Source organism: Ovis aries, chromosome 22 (assembly GCF_016772045.2).
Source record: "Ovis aries strain OAR_USU_Benz2616 breed Rambouillet chromosome 22, ARS-UI_Ramb_v3.0, whole genome shotgun sequence".
Taxonomy (NCBI): domain Eukaryota; kingdom Metazoa; phylum Chordata; class Mammalia; order Artiodactyla; family Bovidae; genus Ovis; species Ovis aries.
Window position 1 is genome coordinate 14281595 of NC_056075.1, and position 15924 is coordinate 14297518.

General features: G+C 40.3%; 1 pseudogene; it reads right to left on the bottom strand.

Annotated features, from left to right (window-relative positions):
* Positions 1-7536: 7536 nt before the first annotated feature.
* LOC114110264 (small ribosomal subunit protein eS25-like) lies at positions 7537-8041 on the bottom strand (annotated as a pseudogene).
* Positions 8042-15924: the final 7883 nt, after the last annotated feature.

The window sequence follows — 15924 nt, forward strand, 5'->3', positions numbered from 1 at the left end:
GATGGTTTCCCTGCCTTCCCCAGACTGGGTTGACCTTTCTCCTCTTTGCATGTTTAATTTTTTCTTTATATTTTACTTTTCTGATAGATACGTTTGTGATGAGGGCATTGGTGTTATTGCCTCTACTGGTCTGCGAGCTTCTTGAAAACAGACACTCTGGCTCTCCAGGGCCCCAAGCACTTTGCCCAGAAGTCAATTGTTTGTGAAGTATTTGTTGAGTTGGATTGCATGGAGCCTTCCCAGATGGCTCTAGTGGTAAAGAACCTGCCTGCCAGTGCAGGAGATGGCAAGAGATTGGGTTTGATCCCTTGGGTGGGGAAGATCCGCTGGAGGAGGGCAAGGCAACCCACTCCAGTATTCTTGCCTGGAGAATCCCATGGACAGAGGAGCCTAGCGGGCTACAGTCCTTGGGGTTGCAAGGAGTTGGACACGACTGAGGTGACCTGGCACACACGCACAGACTACTGTTGTGTAGATGCGTGCAAAAGCCAGTGGAGTTCTGAGAAAAGATTGGTCTCCAGACAGGAGGAAAGAGTTTCTTTTTTTGGCAGAAGAAATAAAGGTAAATGCATGGACTTATAAAGACCATGCTTACTCAGAGAAAGGTGGAAAATTTGGTGCATTGGGACCACAGAGATGATTCTGGAGAAGGTGGTTTGATCCTGATGATCTGTACCCTGAGAGATGTGTGCTTCAGGAACAGAAGTCCAAGAGAGGTTTTTAAAGAAGAGAATAAGGTTTGTTTTTCAAAAAGCTAACTCTGGAAACCTAGTGTGAATGATCATGATGTGTCTGTGTGGATTCATCAGTTATAACAAATGGTTACAGTGGGGAGGCTATGTATGTGTAGGGGCAGGGAGTGTATGGAACATCTACCTTGCTTTCAGTTTTGTTGTGAACTTCAAACTGTTCTAAGGAATAAAGTCTATTTTTTAGAAAAGGTAACTGTAGCAATAGTGGGCTTCTCATGGGCGGACTTTGTAGGATCACTTCCTTTGTGTGTTCCAGAAGTGCGAAGGGCTACATTTTTTTCAACAGGTATTATGACTGTCAGTTTTCACAATCCTACAAGTCATACTGCATCTAGGCATGGTCTTCTGTCCAGAAACCAGAAGTGAAAAGAAAGACCTTAGCAGGGTGTCAGGAGTTTGAGCCCAGAAAGTAGATCTCATGTTTTTCAGTGGGAAACGCTAAACTGGACAGACAGAGGGCCAGAAGGACAAGGCTGTGTCAAGAACCCACCTGGCTGGGAGACAACAGAGAATTAGAAGGGGCAAGAACAAAGGCAAGTGTAGCTGGGAAGTTGGGAGGTTCTGCAAGGGGCTAGAAGCAGTTAATTTCTTTGAGTTTAACGAATCTCTTTTTTTTGCCTCTAAGGGAATTACGGAATGAACAAGTGTGGTGTGGGCTTTAGAACAGTAATCTTTGTTTTTAACCCTTTCTCCACAATGTCCTGGCTGTATTCTTTGGATGAATATCCTAATCTCTCCAATCTTCAATCTCCTGACCTGTAAAACGAGGATAATGGTGCTTCACATAATGATGTAGGATTTTTGGGAGAATTAGAAATAATATATGTACAACCGTTTAGTAAAATGCCTGGAAATAATATAGGAATTGGTCTTATTCTTGGCCTGCATTTAAACTTTTTTGACTTTCCCAGGGGAAGAAGAGGTGTTGAAGTTTCTTTTCTTTAAATGACTGACACGCTCTTCACTTGGGTAAAGCTGTTCCTCTGCCAGTCTGGGTTAGCTGGAGTGGGTAGGGATGGTTCACATGCCATATCTTGTCTGTAGAAGATGCTGTTGGTGGCTTTGCTCCCCACTTGGGCTGCCCTGCATGAGAAGACCTCCACATGGTGTGGCTGTGGGAGGCCTGGCCTTTGGTTTAGTGTGTGCCCAGTGTCTGCTGAGGCTGCTCCTGTTTGTGGCTTGGCCTCTCTGCTTCCTACTCCGCCTCTGAGGAGCCGCACTGTCTGTTCTGGGAGCCAAGCCTGTCTGCTACTGCTGGTTCCTGGGAATCAGCCACTTCCCTCTTCTCGGGAAGCACATCGTCACAGCATGGCTGGCCGCCACTGGGAAATTCACCCCTGCTTGAAATTAGAAAAACTCAAAGCAGTAACATGGGGGAAGCAAATTGTGAACGGAATATGTTGTGATGTGTCTACTGAATGTGTACTCCCAGCTCAGAGAGAGTAAGAGGACCTCAGATCATCAGAATCCTCTAAAGAGCCAGCTTACATTCAGGGCTCTTGACATGGAAGAGGCTGCCAGTAAAATTCAGTTTTGTTGAGAGTTGGGTAAGAAATCAAAGAACAGCAAGAAGCAAAAATTCCCCTCAGGTAGGAAGCTGTCTTTGTTTAAGACACTTTGAAAAGCCTCTCCAGGCAGAAAATGAGATTCTGAGAGCATGAGTTAGCAATGTCCAGGGTACAAACACGACACCAACCTGGTTATCGTTAGAACAGCACAGAAGGGAAAGTAAAGAAGGATGGAGAAAGAGAGAGCTCGGCAATTAAAGAGCAACTGAGAGAAGCTGCAGGGCAGGGTGGCGGGAGATAAGGAAAGGAATGTCTAATACTCAATTTAAAGTTTGGGTCATAACATTTGGTCTAATATGGTGAATGTTCCATGTGCAGCTGAAGAGAAGGTGTTTTCTTCAGTTGTTCAGTGAGTTATAAATATTGTTTAGGCCAAGGTGTTTTAACGAGGTTGTTTTTATCCTCATTGCCATTTTGTCTTCTTATAATATCAACCACAGAGAGAGGAGTCTCCAACTATAACTGTGGATTTGTTTCTCCCTTTAATTGTCATTCTTTTTGTTTTGTGTGTTCTGAAGCTTCATTACTGGGTGCATGGGCAGTTGGGATTGTTATATTTTCTTCGTTAATCGTTGTGAAATATTCCTCTTTACATCTGGTAAATCTCTTTGTCTTGAGGTATAGTTCATCTGCTGTTAATGTGCTTAGTGTTTGAATCTTTCTTCTTATTTCAACTTGTCTGTACCTTTATATTTAATGTGTTTCTTTTAAATGGGACCAAGTTGAGTCTGCCAATCTCGGACTTTTAATTGGAGTGTTTAGTCCATTTATAGCTAATTATTGGTCTGATTGGGTTCTAGTCCATAATCTTGCTATTTGTTTCCTGTTTGTTCCCTTTTTTCCTCTGTTCCTAATTTTCTGCCTTCTTTTGGGTTAACTGAAAATTTTTTTTTTTGTATTTCATTCTATTTTTATGTTGAACTTCTAGCTACCTATTTTTTATTCTCTGAATGGTTGTTGTAGGGACTGTAATAGGCGTCTTAATCACAATCTACCTTAAATTAATATTCTACCACTCTGCGTATAGTGTAAAAACCTTCTAACACAATTGATTTCATTTTCCGCCTCCCATCCTTGTGCAGTTATTTTCGTCTGTTATTTTTCTGCCTAAGTTGTAAACTATACAATAAAATGATATTCTGCTTAAAAACCAATTGTCTTTTAAAGTATTTAAGAAAAGAAAAATAGTCCTATTTACCTGTGTATTTGCTATCCCCAGTACGTTTCAGCCTGTCATGTAGATTCACATTTCCACTTGGTATCATTTCTCATCATCCCGAGTAATTCCTTTAGCATTACTTACAGTGCAGTTCTCTCAGCTTTCCTTTATTTATAAATGTCTTAATGTTACCTTAATTTTTCAGTTTTCAAAAAACCCTTTTTGTTTTGTATTGGGAGTATAGCCGATTAGCAATGTCGTGATAGTCTCAGGTGAACAGCAGAGGGATTCTGTCACGCGTATTCATGTGTCCGCTCTCCCCCAAACTCGACTCTCATCCAGGCTGCCACATAGCGCTGAGCAGAGTTCCATGTGCTATAGAATAGGTCCTTCTTGGTTATCCATTTAAATGCAGCAGTGTGTACATGCCCATCCCCAGTCTCCCTGTCGTTGCGGTTGTTGCTTGGTCGCAAAGTCATGCTTGACTTTGTGACCTCATGGACTGCAGCACGCCAGGCTTCCCTGTCCTTTGCTATTTCCCAGAGTTTGCTCAAACTCATGTCCTTTGAGTTGATGATGCCATCCAACCATCTCATCCTCTGTTGTCCCCTTCTCCTCCTGCCCTCAATCTTTCCCAGCATCAGGGTCTTTTCTATCAGGTGGCCAAAATTTTGGAGCTTCAACTTCAACATCAGTCCTTCCAATGAATATTCAGGGTTGATTTCCTTTAGGACCAACTGGTTTTTATCTCCTTATAGTCCAGGGGACTCTCAAGAGTCTTCTCTAACGCCACAGTTCAAAAGCATCAATTCTTCGGTGCTTTATGGTTCAGCTCTCACATCTATACATGGCTATTAGAGAAACCATAGCTTTGATTATATGGGCCTTTGTCAGCAAAGTGATGTCTCTGCTTTTTAATGTGCTTTATTCCAAGGAGCAAGTGTCTTTTAATTTCATGGCTGCAGTAACTGTCCATAGTGACTTGGGAGCCCAAAAAAAGAAAATATGTCACTCTTTCCACTTTTTCCCCATCTATTGACCATGAAGAGATGGGACCAGATACCATGATCTTGGTCTTTGAATGCTGAATTTTAAGCCAGCTTTTTCACTCTCTTCTTTCACTCTGATGAAGAGGCTGTTTATTTCCTCTTCCCTTTCTGCATGGCTCAGAGGTTAAAGCGTCTGCCTGCCATGCAGGAGACCTGGGTTCGATCCCTGGGTCGGGAAGATCCCCTGGAGAAGGAAATGGCAACCCATTCCAGTATTCTTGCCTGGAGAATCCCATGGATGGAGGAGCCTGTTGGGCTACAGTCCACGGGGTCGCAAAGAGTTGGACACGACTCAGTGACTTCACTTCACTTCACTTCCCTTTCTGCATATCTGAGGTTATTTGATATTTCTCCCAGCATTCTTGATTCCAGCGTGTACTTCATCCAGTCCAGCATTTCACATGATGTACTCTGCACTGAAGTTAAATAAGCAAGATGACAATATACAGCCTTGACGTGCTCCTTTTCCAATTTTGAACCAAGCTGTTGTTCCATATCCAATTCTTACTGTTGCTTTTTGACCTGCATACATGTTTCTCAGGAGACAGGTAAGGTGGTCTAGTATTCCCATTTCTTTAAGTATTTTCCAGCTTGTTGTGAACCTCAGAGTCAAAAGCTTTAGTGTAGTCAATGAAACAGAAGTAGATGTTTTTCTGGAACTCTCTTGTTTTTTCTGTGATCCAACAGATGTTGGCAATTTGATCTCTGGTTCCTTTTCTAAATCCAGCTTGTACATCTGGAAGTTCTCAGTTCATGTAGTGCTGAAGCCTAACTTGAAGGATTTTGAGCATTACCTTGCTCAAAATAAGTACAGTTTTGAATTATGCATGTAAAGTGAGTTCAATTGGTTGACCGTTTGCACATTCTTTGGCATTGCCTTTCTTTGGAATTGGAATGAAAACTGACCTTTTCCAGTCCTGTGGCCACTGCTGAGTTTTCCAAATTTGCTGATGTATTGAATGCAGCACTTTAACAGCATCATCTTTTAGAATTTGAAATAGCTCAGATGGAATTCCATCACCTCCACCAGCTTTGTTCGTAGTAATGCTTCCCAAGGCCCACCTCACTTCACAATCCAGGATGCAGTCTGGCTCTAGGTGAGTGACCACACCATCATGGTTATCTGGATCATTAAGACCTGTTTTGTATAGTTCTGTGTATTCTTGCCACCTCTTCTTAATCTCTCTGTTTCTATGAGGTCCTTGCCATTTCTGTCTTATCTTTGCATGAAATGTTCCCTTGGTATCTCCAGTTTTCTTGAGATCTCTAGTCTTTCCCATTCTGTTGTCTTCCTGTATTTCTTTGCATTGTTCACTGAAAAACACCTTCTTACCTCTCCTTGTTATTCTCTGGAACTCTGCTTTCAGTTGGGTATATTCCTTTGCTTTCCACTTCTCTTCTCAGCTATTTGTAAGATCTCGGACAACTACTTTGCATTCTTCCAGTTGTTTTTCTTGGAAATGGTTTTGGTCACCACTTCCTATACAGTGTTGTGTGCCTCCTACCATAGTTCTTCAGACGCTCTGTCTACCAGATCTAATCCCTTGAATCTGTCATCTCCTGTATAATCATAAGGGATTTGATTTAGGTCATACCTGAATGGTCTAGTGGTTTTCCCTCCTTTCTTCAATTTGAGCCTGAATTTTGCAATAAGGATCTGATGATCTGAGCCACAGTCAGCTCCAGGTCTTGTTTCAGCTGACTTCTCCATCTTCGGCTGCAGAGAATATGATCAATCTGAGTTTGGTATTGACCATCTGGTTTTGTCCATTTGTAGAGTCATCTCTTGGAGAAAGAAATGGCAACCCACTCCAGTATTCTTGCCTGGAGAATCCCATGGACGGAGGAGCTTGGTGGGCTACAGTGCACAGGTCGCAAAGAGTCAGACACGACTCTTGTGTTGTTGAAAGAGGGTGTTTGCTGTGACCAGTGAGTTTTCTTTGCAACACTGTTAGCTTTTGCCCTGCTTCATTTTTGTACTCCAAGGCCAAACTTGCCTGTTACTCCAGGTATCTCTTGACTTCCTACTTTTGCATTCCAGTCCTCTGTGATGAAAAGGACATCTTTTTTTTTTTTTGGTGTTAGTTCTGGAAATTCTTTTAGGTCTTCATAGAACCGTTTAACTTCATCTCCCTAACTAGATGTTATCTTAATTTTTGAAGAATATTTTCTCTAGCTATGGAATTTTAGGTTTACATTTTTTTCCCTTCAGCACTTTAAAATTGTACAGTAAGTTCCCTAGATACAAACCTTCAAGTTGCAAACTTTCAGAGATGTAAACATGCATTCTTATGTCCAGTTATATTAGTTTACATGTCTGGTATTATTTGTAAAAGTTGAGTACTTAGGCTAACTTTGTTATACTTAAAAGTTGGGCTTATGAATTTGCTCTCAGAGTGGAACTCATTTGTATGTTGGGGACTTGTTATGTTTCATTGTTTTCTGAAATTGTTTCTCATGCGCAGTCAGCTGTCATTTGTGTGGATATCCTTTAATAATATCTTTTTACTCCAACTGCTTTTCGTATGTTATCATTATCTTTGGTTTTCAGTAGTTTTACTTTATGTGCAGAGATGTTATTTTCCTTGACTTTATTCTGTCTGTAATTCCCTTAGTGTCTTAGATCTGTGGGTTTAAATATTTCTTTAAATATTTTTTCCTACCTAGTTCTCTTATCTCACTTTTTGTGGTTTCAATTACATGTATGTTGGGCCAGATGATATTTTCCTAAAGGTCCTCAAGCCTTTACTTTTTTTTTTTTTTTTAATCTTTTCCTCTCTGTTATTTAGTTTGTATAATTTCTATTAACTTATCAAATTCACAAGCTTTTTCTGTATTGTTTTATTTACTTTGATACTTCAATGAATTTTTCATTTCAGATATTGCATTTTTCAGTTCTAGAAATTACTTTTGAGTCTTTTTTAGAGTTTCTACATCTTTCCTGAAATTCTCTGTTTCTCTACCCGCTGTATCCTTTTCCAATAAATTCTGTAACATATTTGTCAAAGTTATTTTATTTTTTATTTTTTTGATTTAATAAAGTTTTATTTTTCAAAATGTACAGCTGGTGGGACCTGTTCATGCATCTTCACCAGCAGCTGGGGCATCTCCACCCCTGGTGTTTCTGGTGTAAATCACTTGAGCTCTGTGCTTTGAAACCAGTTTAATAAGGCCTTTACTAAGGAGTTCCTGAAGGGCTGCTCTGGCCAGGGAACCACGAATCTTCAGTCTCTCAGAGACCACAGCTGGAGTTATAAGCTTAGAGTTGGGAACTTCTTTACAGAGTTTGTCATATGTTGCTTTATCAAACAAAACTAGGTTATTGAGCTTGTCCCGAACTTTGCCTTTGGACCACTTCTTTTGGCCTTGCCCCCAGATTTGTTCACTGGATCTTTGTCTTTCTTGGCCGACTTTCCGGCATCTTTCTTCTTCTTGTCGTCCTTGGGCGGCATAGCGAATCCCGGAGAGCAGCTGCGACCACTTCCGCCTCGCTAAGATGTCGGACAAAAAGGCCAAAGTTATTTTAAAGTTGTCTACTAATTCTAACATCTGTTCACTGGATCTGTTTCTATTGACTGCTTTTTTCCCCTCTCCATGTCTGAATCAGATTTTCATGCTTTTTCACATATCTAGTAATTTTTACTTGATGATGCATCACAGAAATGTATTGTATGTAGTTCTAGCTGGCAGATCACCTTCATCCTGTGAATGCATGGCTTACGCTTTGTTAGAGTGGATTTGTTTGGACTTTGCCCCTAAATTCTAGGGCCTAGCCTTTAGTACTGGGATGTGATCCTTATTCCCAAGGTGTGGCTCTTTGTGTTTCAATGGAAGGCTCAAGGTGCTTACCAGTTCCCTGTAACTTGCTGGGACCTGAACTCCAAACTCTGGGTCCCTGGAGCTGCATAGCTGTTTTGTTTTTTCAGCCTTCCAGTTGTTACTTTCCACTGGGCTCCTGTGGCCTTTCCCATGACTACACAGTTCAGGGGTTGATCAAGGATTTGAGGAGAATTTATATGGAAAATCTGAGGCTCCCTCTCTGTGACTCACTGTTTCTGGGATTTCTCACTTCCATTTTCAGCTGCTATGACAACTCTGAATTTCAAACTCTGAACTCTTCAGCCTGATAAAAACGGACACTTCCTGCTTGAGCTCCATCTGTCCTACACCTTGCCGACTGAGGTGTGCCCTTTAGGTGAAAATCCATACACAAGTAGATTTTATCCATGTTCCCTCCTTTAAGAGCCTATCCCCTTCAGTTTCTGCTGGCTCTTCATTGCTCTCTAGTGTCTGCAAACTGTTATTTTTGTTTTATTCAGAATTTCTAATTATCGATAGGAGAAGTTAGCCTAATATAAGCTACATTTTGCTAGAAGTCAGAAGTTCCTGAGTGATTCTTTAAAATTACAGATTAGATTTCCTCCAGTGGCTTCTCATCTTTGATGGTTTGAGTTCCCTCTGGAGCAGATTCTGAGATAAGGATTTTTAGTGACAATTATCTGGGAGATGACCTCAGGGAACACTTGCAAGGAAGTGGAGGCATGAGATGTGGAAGCCAACAAAGGGTGTGTAATTAAATTATGAGCTACAATTAAGGCTCAGTTTGGCTGAGGAACTTTGAAAAACAGTGAGGTCATGCCTTAGTTACACCAACCAAGGTACGTGCTTGGATTTTTATCCACCAGTTCCCTGTATTCATGGATGGATGGTGGCACTTATCTATCTATGTCCTGCCAGAGGGCGGCTTCCGGAGGCATTGATTCCCAGAAATTTTGGCTTGCCATGTTTGTAGTCCTCAGACAGATAGTCATAGGTGTTTGCAGCAAGCAATTTTTGTTTAATTTAGATGCGAATTCTGAAATGGGTGGGGTCCTTACATGTCTACTATGCCATCCTACTAAGAAAAAATAAAAACTGCCTGTGTGAGTGTGAGACTCACCTCAGGCATGTCTGACTCTTAGCAATGCTATGAACTGCAGCCCTTCAGGCTTCTCTGTCCATGGGATTTTCCAGGCAAGAATATTGGAGTGGGTTGCCATTCCCTTCTCCAAGGGATAAGCCCTATCCTGTCTTTAAAATGCATTGCCTACCATAATTCATTCCTCGCTGTTCTTCTCACCACTGAGATCAGATTGTAGACCTTTGTTTTTTTCTTGAGCATACAAGCTTGTTTTTTTCTTCAGGGCCTATGTACTTGCTGTCTCTCTGCCATGAATGCTCTTTTCATGTTGGGTCTTTTTTACATTCGAATTTTAGCTTACCATTTCCTTATCAGAGATGTCTTCCCTGAGCACCCTAAAGTAGCCTCCAACTCTTTCTATCATATCACCCCATCTTGGTTCTATGCATATCACTTATAGTGATTGACTTTTTTGATAATTTATACCTTTGCTTGTCTATCATCTGCTTCTCCCACCATATAAAAGCTTTTTAAGAGCAAGAATCTTATTTATCTTATCACAGCGAAAACTTACAAAAAGAACTCACAGATATTTGTTGAATGAATGAATAAATGAAAGAATGAACATACTAAGATTTTCAAATAACCAATTACAAACAAAAAAACTAAGGTGGAAGCCACTCAAGTGTCTGCCAACTGATTAATAAATGAACAAAATGTATACACTTACAATGGAATGTTATTCAGCCTCAAAAAAGTAAGGAATCTCTGACACATGCTACAGCATGGATAAATCTTGAAAACGTTAGACTAAAAAAAAAAAATCCAGTCATGAAATGACACTATTGTATGATTCCATTTACATGAGGTACCTGGAGTAGTCAAATTCATAATAACAGAAGGTAGAATGGTGGCTGCCACATGAGAATGGGGAATTAGTGTTTAATAGGTTTCAACTGGATAAGAAGAAAAAGTTCTGGAAGTGGTGGTGATGGTTGTATAATATTGTGAATGTACTTAATGGCACAGGACTATACACTTAAAATGATAAGTTTTATATTATGTATATTTGGCCACAATAGAAAATTAAAAATGAATAAGTTACTCTTCAGTTTACAGGGAAAGATTAAGCCTGGATTTGAAATCTGACTCAGTCCTTACTTACTATACCACCTTGAGCAATTTACATTTTGAAATTTATATGAACCAGTCTCCCGACCTATAAAATGGTAATAATGATAGTACCCTTTCTATGTGTTTGTTATAATAATACAGTTGTTCTTAGACTTATAAATCATTTTATGACTCATTAACTTTTCAAAATTATATATATATATTCTTTTTTTGTATTCTTTCCATTATGGTTTGTTCAGTTCAGTTCAGTCGCTCAGTCGTGTCCGACTCTTTGCGACCCCATGAATCGCAGCATGCCAGGCCTCCCTGTCCATCACCAACTCCCGGAGTTCACTCAGACTCACGCCCATTGAGTCAGCGATGCCATCCAGCCATCTCATCCTCTGTCATCCCCTTCTCCTCCTGCCCCCAATCCCTCCCAGCATCAGTCTTTTCCAGTGAGTCAGCTCTTCACATGAGGTGGCCAAAGTACTGGAGTTTCAGCTTTAGCATCATTCCTTCCAAAGAAATCCCAGGGTTGATCTCCTTCAGAATGGACTGGTTGGATCTCCTTGCAGTCCAAGGGACTCTCAAGAGTCTTCTCCAACACCACAGTTCAAAAGCATCAATTCTTTGGTGCTCAGCCTTCTTCACAGTCCAACTCTCACATCCATACACGACCACAGGAAAAACCATAGCCTTGACTAGACGGACCTTAGTTGGCAAAGTAATGTCTCTGCTTTTCAATATACTATCTAGGTTGGTCATAACTTTTCTTCCAAGGAGTAAGCGTCTTTTAATTTCATGGCTGCAGTCACCATCTGCAGTGATTTTGGAGCCCCCCCCCCCAAAATAAAGTCTGACACTGTTTCCACTGTTTCCCCGTCTATTTCCCATGAAGTGATGGGACTGGACACCATGATCTTTATTTTCTGAATGTTGAGCTTTAAGCCAACTTTTTCACTCTCCTCTTTCACTTTCATCAAGAGGCATTTTAGTTCCTCTTCACTTTCTGCCATAAGGATGGTGTCATCTGCATATCTGAGGTTATTGATATTTCTCCTGGCAATCTTGATTCCAGCTTGTGTTTCTTCCAGTCCAGCATTTCTCATGATGTCCTCTGCATAGAAGTTAAATAAGCAGAGTGACAATATACAGTCTTGACATACTCCTTTTCCTATTTGGAACCAGTCTGTTGTTCCATGTCCAGTTCTAACTGTTGCTTCCTGACCTGCATACAGGTTTCTCAAGAGGCAGGCCAGGTGGTCTGGTATTCCCATCTCTCTCAGGGTACTGAATATATTTCCCTATGCTATACAGTAGGACCTGGTTGTTTATCTATTTCACATGTAGTAGTTTGTATGAAAAAAGTATTTCAATGCAAAAAAACCTAGAAAGAGATCAATCTTAAAGAACATTTTTAAAAAAGATTTTGAAACTTCCAGTATTGTAATTGTAGCTGAGGTAATTCAAACCAACTCTCCTGCTAAGAATAACTAGAAAAGCTAAACAAAATATATTTTAAAATCTTTTTGAAGAGATCAAAGAGATGAAGAGATAGTAAAGAACTACTGGTGCTAGATTCAAGAGAAGAAAATCCAGAAAGATGATCCTGGCTCTGAGGGTGTTTGTCGGATCTGAACAAGGTAGCTGAGAGGCTGACTGGCACTTTTAACTGTCCCATTAGGTTAAGAAAACAAAATTTGGAATTCAAGACCCATTCAAGTGGCTGGCCGGCCCCTTCTGCCATTGCCCCTTTGAGTTGAGCTCTTGAAAGGCTGCACCTTAGGAGAAAGAGTAAACTTTGGGTTTTCTCACCACAGCTTTGGATGGTATCAGTCCTTGAAATTAGATTAAGGTCACTCTGAATTGCTAGTGTCCCTAGGCAACTACAACAATCAAATGTAGATCTTCTCTAGAGGAAGATAATACTCTAGGTCTCAATAATCTACAAATGATTCTCCAAACACAACATGTGGCAAAAAATAAAAAACAACCAAACACTCATGCAGACAAGAAAACATGAATGAACCAAAAGAAAAAAAAAAACCATGATAGACCTGTATAGGATCTATATATTGGAATTCTTAAGCACAGAATTTAAAATAATTATGCTCAATATTCAAAGGAATAAGTGATGAGATTGAGAATTTTGGCAGAGATCTCAAAACTAAAATAAATGACAGAATACATTTGAGAATGAGTCAAATAGAAAATCTAGAACTGAAAAACACAATAGCTAGCCTAAATTAAAAATATAGTTGATACTCTTTATAGAGGATTAGACAAGGTCAAAGAGAGAATTAGTGAAGTGGAAGGTATGTCAGGGAAAAAGATCCAGAAAGACTTATAGAAAGACAAAATGCAGGAGAGAGGGTAAGAGACATAAAGAATAAGAAGATCTAATATAAACATGTTTGGAATCCCAAAAGTAGAAAGGAGAGAAAGTGGAGCAGGAGGAATATTTAAAGAGATAAAGACTGAGAATTTTCTTTAACTGTTTTTAGGGTTTGGGCTTCCCAGGTGGTACAGGAGATTTAAGGGATGTGGGTTCAGTCCCTGGTTTGGGAAGATCCCCTGGAGAAGGGAATGGTAAGTCACTCCAGTATTCTTGCCTGGAGAATCCCATGGACAGAGGAACCTGGTGGGATACAGTTCATGGGGTCTCAAAGAGTTGGAAAGGACTGAAGCAACTTAGGATGCATGCATGCATTTTTAGGATTTAATCATCAGGGTACAGATTCAAACCTGAATGGATTAAATATAAAGAAACACACACCTGGATACATCAGAGTAAAACTGCTGAAGACCAAAGACAAGATAAATCTTTTTAAAAGACAGAGGAAAAAAACAGTGATTACTTACAAAGGAACAACATTTAGACTGACGTCTTAAAAGAAAAAAATGAATGACATGACTGCTCAAAGAAATAGTGGAAGCCAGAAAGCAATGAAATGGTATCTTTGGTGTGCTGAAAGTAAAGAACTTCCAACCTTCTATTCTAAATTCAGGAATATATCTCTTAAGAATGACAAACAAAAGTTAAGAAAATGTATCATCAGCAGACAGCAGAAAAGGAAATATAAAATGGTGTTCTTCAGACAGAGAAAAAATAGCCCCAAATGGAAGCTCAGAGATGCAGGAAGGTATAAGAGCAACAAAAAAGACACATATTTGGTAAATCTAAATTAATATTGTATGAAACCATTAAAATATTTAGGGTAGTTCAAAATACAGATATCATCTGGCATAACATTTTGTAGGAGGGGTTAATGTAGGGAAGGGGTAAAATTTTCAAATAATACTAGTACTTAAGGATGCATTTTATAATCTCTAGGGTGGCCCCTAAAAAATAGTCTAAGTGTATACTTCTGAGCAAATGGTGAGATGAGTGGAGTAATAAAACAATATTCAGTTAATGCAATAGAAGACCTGCTGCTGCTGCTGCTGGTAAGTCGCTTCAGTCGTGTCCGACTCTGTGTGACCCCATAGACGCCAGCCCACCAGGCTCCCCTGTCCCTGGGATTCTACGGGCAAGAACACTGGAGTGGGTTGCCATTTCCTTCTCCAATGAATGAAAGTGAGAAGTGAAAGTGAAGTCGCTCAGTCGTGTCTGACCCTCAGCGACCCCATGGACTGCAGCCTTCCAGGCTCCTCCATCCATGGGACTCTCCAGGCAAGAGTACTGGAGTGGGGTGCCATTGCCTTCTCCGAATAGAAAACCTAAGAGTAGTCGAAAGGGACATAGAACAGGTAGGGCAACTTAGAAAGCAAATTATAAAATGTTAGATTCAAACCTGTATAAATCATTAATTACATTAAATATTAGTGGATGAAGTGCTGACAGAAGGCATAATTGTCAAATTGAAAAAGAAAATCTAACTACGTATCATTTTAAAAGGCATTTGCAAAATATAAGAGGGAAAGTCAGCTGGTCCCCATATGGCAGGGGTATGTAGTGGGGTCACCCATATACTCATTTTCAAAGGAGGAATAATAAAAATGTAATAGGTAATTTTGTTAAGTGTTTATTAAAGGGCTAGATTAAGCATTTTATACAGTTTATCTCAACTATTAATGTCCAGGAGACGTTTTTGTGAACATTTTCAGGAGCATTCCCTCCAAGGGGTGGTGGTGGTGGGTGCATAGGAGAGCTTTCTGGGCACATTTGCTCCCAAATCCAGGAGGTGATGTTTTAGGTTATAAATAAAAACTCTGCAGAAATCAGTCTGATATTTAGTCAAGCAAAACAGATCTTTTTTCCCACCCTGAGGCTACCAACCCTTACTTTCAAACTCCATCTAAATTTGAGATGTGGAAGCAAGGAAATCTGAATGACCCCACACTGACTTTGCAGTCAAGAATGGAAGGAGAATGAGCTTTAGAGTTGGGGATTTTAACCTGATTCTGCCCTTGCCAGTGATGTGACTCTGAGCAAGTCAGTTTACTCACTTAAACTCGACTTCTTCAGCAAGGTGTGTGTAGGGGAGTAATCCTGCTTTTCTCAGGTTGAGTTAGGGTTAAGTGAGATACTGTGAATAAAAGCTCTTCTCTTTTCTACGTGGAATTCTCCTCCCCCAGTGCCCCACGTGCATATACCAGCATCCCAAATCTCAGATCACCTTGTCCAACTTTTTGTTTTGCAGATGAGAAAACAGGCACAGAGAGGCTATGGGATAGCTGTGTGATCTTGGGCAAATTGCTGAATCTCTCTGGTCTTAGTTTCTTCATCTATAAAACAGAGATTGTAAGAGCAGCCTCACTGAGTTTGGGGAAAGATTGAATGAAAAAAATTGAATATGAAGGACTTGGCACTTGGTAGCCATATGATGCGTGGTAGCTGCTACTAGTTTTTAAATGGATATTGTTATCATTTTGTGTAACATGAGAAGTCATCCTACTCTGGGTTATTAAGAGCTGGCAGGCTGCAGCCATCTGGTCACAAACCCTGGAGTTGGTGGCTTATCCTGGGAAGACCTTCCTCATGGGGTCAGGGAGAGTTCAGTGAACTCGCAAAGAAGCGTGATTTTAGACGCTCCAAGGTACATCCACCCATCTCCTCTCCACTCCCTCTGCCTGTTATTAAACTGGTAGTTTTTACAACATCTATAAAGAACTTTCCTACCCAATTACCCCAGACAATAGGCTGAAAAGCAGTTTCGACTATGAAAACTTCGTGTTGGGTTCATTTAGATTGTTTTGCTGTGTCAAATCCTCACTTGAGTTCAAAAGTTCAGCTGAACCATGAACTTTGTAATTTCACAGCAGGCAGTTCTACAAATATAGTGGGAAGCGAAAAAGCATACAATATTTAAGGTGGGCTTGCTGTTTGTATGTAATCTGGTTAGGAATGAATGTACGTAAAATAGCCCTTAATTTACAG